General features: G+C 33.2%; 1 protein-coding gene across 4 annotated transcripts in view; it reads right to left on the reverse strand.

Annotated features, from left to right (window-relative positions):
- Nucleotides 1–4,947, reverse strand: part of LOC128177737 (uncharacterized) — a 34,932-nt gene extending 29,985 nt beyond the window's left edge. For 2 of the 4 annotated variants that reach the window (XR_008242873.1, XM_052844573.1), the window contains exons 1-2: nt 4,845–4,947; nt 46–118 (exon numbers count right to left, since the gene is read on the reverse strand). The gene's annotated coding sequence lies outside the window, so the exon portion shown is untranslated. Of the gene's footprint in view, nt 1–45; nt 119–204; nt 2,025–4,243; nt 4,263–4,844 lie in introns of those variants that run through there. The other 2 variants (XM_052844598.1, XM_052844589.1) reach the window with 2 other exon arrangements.
- Nucleotides 4,948–7,301: the final 2,354 nt, after the last annotated feature.

Here is a 7,301-nt window from a genome sequence, read left to right on the forward strand (position 1 = left end):
CCCTAAATGGCAGCCCGAAACAAAGCCTATGACAAAACAACATACCTTATGTTTTAAATATCCTCATAACTGTCAGATGTTTCAATGGTTTGCTCATTCTCTTCTCAGTTTTTTTTCCCTGTGGTGAAAAAAAAAATCAATGAGTTACTTTGTAAAAAACTATATGTCTACATTTATTTCCAACAAAGAATTCCTTCAACCTACAAAGACAAAAAATCCCGCCAATCTTATCTAATGACATGCATTTTTTCCCTCATTATAAATCATAGGCAAGCAAGAATGGCTCTAAATATAGAAAACAGCTCTTTATGAGTCGGCAAATGGAAGGTTAAGGCCATCCGCAAAGGCAGACGTCATTTTTCCTCTAGGAAAAATCACTTCCTGGCTGCCAAATCGGTGATATCACATCAGACTGCGTCCGCAGTTTTATTATCACACCTACATGGAACAATTACAGAATCTGTCACCAGGAAAATTCAAACAGAAATAGTCAAAGCCATCCTCAATAATCATTAAGTGTTCAGGAAATACACTCGGGCAATATAGATTTATTTTTATCAAAAAATGTTTTAAAAATTTGTGTGCACTCCATGTACACATAAAGCCAGGTGGTTAAGTACAACTTCACCTTATCATCATTCACGGCTGTCTTATCTCATTCAAGTTAACTCGTGTTTGATTTTTTGGCCCCCTTAATATTTAAATGCTTTGAAGCCTGAAATGGATGTTGCGACAAAGCAGATGAGTGTATGTGTCCTAACTCTAGATGGAAGGAAACCAAAATTTTACACATTCCGCTTTCCTGGTTGGTGACATTATCATTCAAGAGAATAATTATCTACAGGATGAGAGAGAGAGAAGTCAAATCCATACAACATGACCCACTTAAAGCAGTACTTATGATATAGCCCATGCCAGCCTAAACATTCACCTAAACATCACTTATTGTTACATAAAATTCCTATCCACTTCATGTGTGTTCTTCCGCTAAAAAATAGACAATGTAACCTTTCACACTTCAGTACAACAAGTATTCTTTTTATTCACAGTTTTTCTAATCAATGGCTGCTTCCAAAAACAGAACAGTGACATTATCTGTAACATGTACCAGGTACTATTGTGTCATGGAGTCCCTCTAATCTTGAAGATCAAAGGTAGTACGGTTCTGACATTTCACTCCGACATGAAATATCTGCCAACATCATGATCTTATGCATAATCTGAATGAAACTGCCATGTTAGAAAAAAAAGAAGGTCTGTGCCTGAATCATGGCACGGAATCAATACAATGCAAGCTCTTCAGCTCCTCTGGGGTGCACTCATAGACCATATATGCCTTGCAGTCCTTGTGATCTCCTCGAGGCTAGCATAAATGCAATACACATAGAAACCTGCCATTGAGAGCAGTTCAAAGGATTCAAAAACATCCACATGGTGCAACATTTATTCTTTTGAGACCAATATTTTGGTCAGGAAAATACTCAATATACGAGATTCTAATGGAGAGATTGGCAATTCTTGCACTAGCTTATTGCTTTAAAAACCCTAGAATGTACTTCTGAATTTTTAATAATCCCTGCCATTGAGAGACAAGAGTACAGAGAGATCTTTCCCCAATGGTCAAGGTCACTAGATCGATTGAAGACAAATTATCTCAGTGACCAACATTCACCTAAACATCCATTATTGTTACATAAAACTCTATACCTTGGACACATAACAAGAGCTATTTATATCCACTGGCTGTTTCCCATCTCCTGGGGACAAGTCCTTTTAAAAAGTACATCAGTGGCTCCAAGTATAGTATTAGTAAGACATATATACTTGAAAAAGTGAGAAAAATAATCAGTCTACCACATGATCTAGAATGACGTCAATATTCTAACAGAATGTATGAACAACTGACACTCATTAATACTTATCACTGAGGGGAAAAAAGGAGGTCATATGCAAAACATTTGGCCTCATCAAATACTAATAGGCTGTTCTCATAAACCCAGATACATAACTAGTTCTTAGTATTTATTTGATGCAAAACGTGTATGGTAATTAACTAATTCAGGACAAAAAGGACAATATTGCACCCCCCACCCCTGAAAAAACCTCAACAAACAACCCCCCCCCCCAAACCAACCAAACAAAAAAGAACCAAAAAAAAAAACTTCTTTAACTCTTTAAAATTTTTCAATTAAGGATGTTTGTTACACAAAATGCTTATACAAATTGATCAATTCCAAACTACATGTATTCCAATCTCTAATTTGTAGATATAAAATTGGAAAGTTGAACCACTTATCTGAAATAGGCAAAATAATTTGGGTGCAAATAAAAAACCGAATAAGCACTTGCGTCACAAAACACATTGAGACATGATCATTGGGACAAATATTTTTAAAATATCAATGTATCTGATCATTTAAATAGCAATGTAATTAAGGCACAAAATCCTAATAAAGATCCAATACAAGAAACATTAGTGCTTTTCTATCTTCCATTAATGTTGTGTCTCTATATCCTGTTTTTATTATTTCAACTAGCCGCACTCTACAATATCCCCCCCCCCCCCCCCCCCCCCGCGCGAAAAAAATGCCTTCTATTGTTCATACTTACAACCAATTTTGTAAAGTGAACAGTGCAAGTATCTACAGCTAATCCTGCAGGCAACCTTTACAGCAGCATACCTATATCCAAAACTATAAATTTTCCCCAGACATTTTAAAACATGGTTGTTGACAGTCACAGGATATGTTCATCCCAAAGAAAGTAGTTTGTACTTAATGCCTAGTGATGGGGGTTTCAATTACACGATTAACCATGTATTTATCTTTTCTTTTCACTTGGGGAGTTCACGATAAACCAAGTAACCTCAAGATATGTATCATAATACAAAACTTTTATTCGTTGACATTAGTATTAAAACTGATTCATCATTCATTGATGCAAATAAATAATCTATAGGATATGTACCAGCTCATTATTTGGCTGTTAGCTGAGACCGGCAAAATGTCACGTCACCAGTCTTTTAAGGCAGTGTTTTTTGTGGCCTGATTTGGGTCCAAAATTAGGCACCAGTCCCAATTGGAAGTTTCCTAATACTTTCCTAATTTTGGACCCAAAATTCCCAATTGTAATTTTTTTTAAAAATTGGTATGAGCAGTCCAAAATTTTCAAGAAAGACTAAACAGAATAATAATAAAATTCCAAGAACTCTAGAAAAGGAAACACTGAGCTTTAATTAGTATTTCAATAAATGATATAAATCATTAAATTTCATTATGATTAATAAAAATGAATTTTCTCAAATTTCTTGTTTTGTCACTAGTTTTCCTAATTGAAAGGGCCCAAGCCCCCAGTCCCAAATTGGTGAAAAAAACCCCACTCTGGTAAAATAATCCTCCACAAAACAAGATACAGCTTTTACCATCTCCACTATAATTCACAATTTTTAAAGGTGTTTAGGTACATTAAATTATTGTGTTATTTTTTAAAATTAAATAGTTCATTTATTATATGTTTTTCATCTATTTATTTGAATTATTTACACTCAAGATCACTGGAAGTAAATTACCTCAGAAGTGATGCAATTTCTTTAAGTCAAAAATTGACATTTGGAAAATATGGAGCCATGCATTGAACAAGAACAATTATTTGGCACTTAATATAAGCCTTGGATGGACACATCTTTGATGAAAATATTTTGTTTGTTCATGTAATCGCTCAATGTTTTCTGAAAGAAAAACGGGTTGCTGGAAAACAAGCTGTTTTTATACTAACAATGCAAAAATGACAGGAACAGTTTAATTTTTGTTGTCATATTTAGTGGGCATTTGGATCAAAATTAATATTAGGAAAAAACTTCACATGTATATCCGTACATTAAGGAAGCAAAGTATTACAGTAAATTGATGATGTTCATTTTAGGGGGCCATAATAGGCACATGTCATATATAATATATGTAGTCTTTCAATATAATTTTTAAAGCATCAATTAATGACAATTATGAACGTTATTTGATCATACTTGCACGAAGATGACTTAACAATCTGTTCAAATTCTCAATTAAAAAGGGGGGAGGGTGATGTCATTGAGAAATCTTCATTCAAAAATAACGGTAACAAAAGGATATGATGGTATTCGGAAAATAGAAATCATTAGGTCTAATGCACAAGTGTTTTACTATTGAAAATGAAAACACTTTAGGGTGCGAATTTCACAATAAGTGTACTCATGTAGTATAATTACGTTTGCCATGCTTGGTCAGGTCATATGATGGTCTTTAGCCTACAATCACACAGTAAAAGCCAAAGGTCAAGTCACTACTCATCAATTTGTTCTGTTAATTTTTTTCATATGCGCAAGACCACATTTCATCATTTTGAGAATGCATGAGTTATGACAAAATTATTCTTTTGATAAATTGAAAAAGAAATGCCACACCCAATGAAACCTATTGCTATTATACCAGAATCAAATTCTTCACCAAAAACAGCACTTGACATTCCTGCATTTCTTAATGATGCCATGTTATATGAAGTGCATCAGGCATTCTTGGTGCATTAACTGCAATTTAATCTTGCATCTTCAGCTAGCGAAACTTACATCGTCACAAAAACAGAAGACATCATCCCAAACCCGATGATTCCAATTATCTTACACAGAGACAGTTATGGGAATATCTTTGTGTTTGAGCCATGCATTCATTTTTTTTTTCATTCATAAATTTGTAGCACATGCTTCTTTGTATCCTACCCATTATTAGGTCAATCATTCACGAGTAATTACATGCATGTTTCGTATTTTTGATGATCTTTAAAATAAATCAAATCAAAAATAGTTAATTTACCTTAGAAATAACGTAAGTCCAATTGATTTTCAACCGTAATTTGAAGATTTTTAAAGTGCATCTCTACATTTCTCTTCTTCCTCCGCCATTGGAGGTCTCAGACGGTGACAGCAGATTTCGTCCCCAACATATTAGATTCCAAAACAGTATTCGCACCCAATTAATTTCGCTCCGGATAAAAAATTTCAAAATCATACCTGGACACTAGCCAAAGAATATGATAAACATTTTACTAGGGCAGACAAAATAAACTGATTAATATTTCAATTTAAAATGACAATACATAAATAGTGCCTGTTTGGGAGGGTAACTGTTGAAATTGGCACCCGGAGAAAACCATTGTCAACCGACGCGATGCGGAGGTTGACAATGGTTTTCGAGGGGTGTCAATTTCAACAGTTACCCTCCCTAACAGGCACTATTTATTTTATTATACTGAATGTCTTATTTTTAAAGAAAATTTTACTGCTTTTTTATAGAAATAAAGTGAATTCTACGGCGAACCGTACGCGCATAATTTACGCACATGTAACAATTCGTTGTGTTACCCGTTGCCAAGTGTGTTGCTAACGCAGAGGGTAATAGAACGGATTACCAACTGCGTTTAAAACAAGCAGATTTCAGTATTTAACACAAAAGTATAATAAAACTGATTATTACACACAATAATATGATATACAAAATACACATATAAAATGAATCTTATTATTTTTATAAACAGTATATCAAATTTTTTGGGATGACGTGTTGTAGACTCCCTGACAAGATACATCCTAAATTTAACAATTAATTAAAACATCACAGAAAAATTGGTAGATGTAAGATAACCCAGTATTTTATATAAATTACCGCTGTACTGCGAGTGCAATACGATTAAATTGCCTTTTGGATACAATGTAACTGTGAACAGCAGGCTGACATACCTGCTAAAGCACCTATTGTACAGATTGGTTTATAATAATGGTTTATAATGCAGTAAGGAGGAAGTGCATAGAATTCTCTTTTGAACTAATCCCAAATGTGTTTAATGGGATCAAGTTCAGGGGATATGTAGTACAAGACATAGGGCATACTGTCATGTAATTTAGTTGCTGCAAAAATTGAGTTGTTTTACCATTTAAGTAAGGAAGCATTATCTTGTGAGTGAAATCCCTCCTCTGTTAACTGTGATATGAGGGCCCCGAGCAAGAAAAGGTCTAATTACAGTATATCCTCATGATTCTTTGCTGAAACACTAAATTGTTACGGTCATCAATTCTTCAAACAACCTTCCAGGATAATTTATTTCACTACGGTATGGCAAATGAAAATGACATATACCCTTCCTTAGAATAAGGCTTCATTGGTAAACTTTTTATTGTTTCATTATATCATCATAAAGGACTTTTGCCAAGTCAGCTTGAATAAACTTGAGATGTCTTCATGCCCATGCCAGGTGTATGACTTGATGTTCCTGGGTCAGAGCCTAACAACTCCTTTTACAGCAACTGTGTTTATGTATCTCTCAAAAACATTATAAAAGTATGTGTATGTGATTGTAAGTATGGAAGGCCAAGCACCTATCTTTATAATATTTAATCTTTATTTTAAAAAAAAAGTTTAAAGGAGTTCAATGCATTTACCAATACTTTTTAAAATAGAAAAAAAAACCACTTTCATATTGTACAAGTTACTGGTAATTCACTGACACAAGCCAAAAGTTAATTTGTATTACTGCAGAACTAGCATTCCAATACATTTTGTTTCATACGTGTAAAGTGATGCATGTTAGTAATTTAATTCTGGCTGTAATGCCTCATTTGATTGGCTAAATTAATTTATCTGTATCATATAAATAACTTAATTGCCTATGTCACAATATAAGACAATACATATTAATCAGCTTGATGTTACCATTAAATTTTACACATTTTAATGTCAGTTTTCAAAATAATGGGCCTTATTTTTTTTTTTTAAATTTAATTGTAGAAAATGAAATTATAAGGAATAAATTTATTATTATCTACCTATTTAACATATGTATAACATATAACTTGGGACATTTTTAATTGTTCAAAACCACTTTGGGATTTATAAAGTGTAAACTGCCTTAAGTTATCATATACAGTTGAACTTCAATATCTTGAACACTGATATCTCGAATACAATGGATATGTCAATGCGATTTGTAAGTACCAACCACTTATTTTTTTAAGTATTTTACTCTTGATATCTTGAATACTCGGATATCTCAAAGGTTTTAAACAGTCAAATCTAGTTCAGGATAACGAAGTTTGAGTGGATACGCATAGATAGATAGAAAAATTCATTCCTTAAATATAAAAACATCAGTAATTATAGAATTTCAGTGATTGTAGTACATGTATTAACATAAACTAGATCAGTCTCTAATAAACTTTCAAATCATATAAAGGAAAAATTTCAGCTTAATTCTATTATAAACAAAGCCAACACATA

The sequence above is a fragment of the Crassostrea angulata genome, chromosome 1, assembly GCF_025612915.1.
Source record: "Crassostrea angulata isolate pt1a10 chromosome 1, ASM2561291v2, whole genome shotgun sequence".
Lineage (NCBI taxonomy): Eukaryota > Metazoa > Mollusca > Bivalvia > Ostreida > Ostreidae > Magallana > Magallana angulata.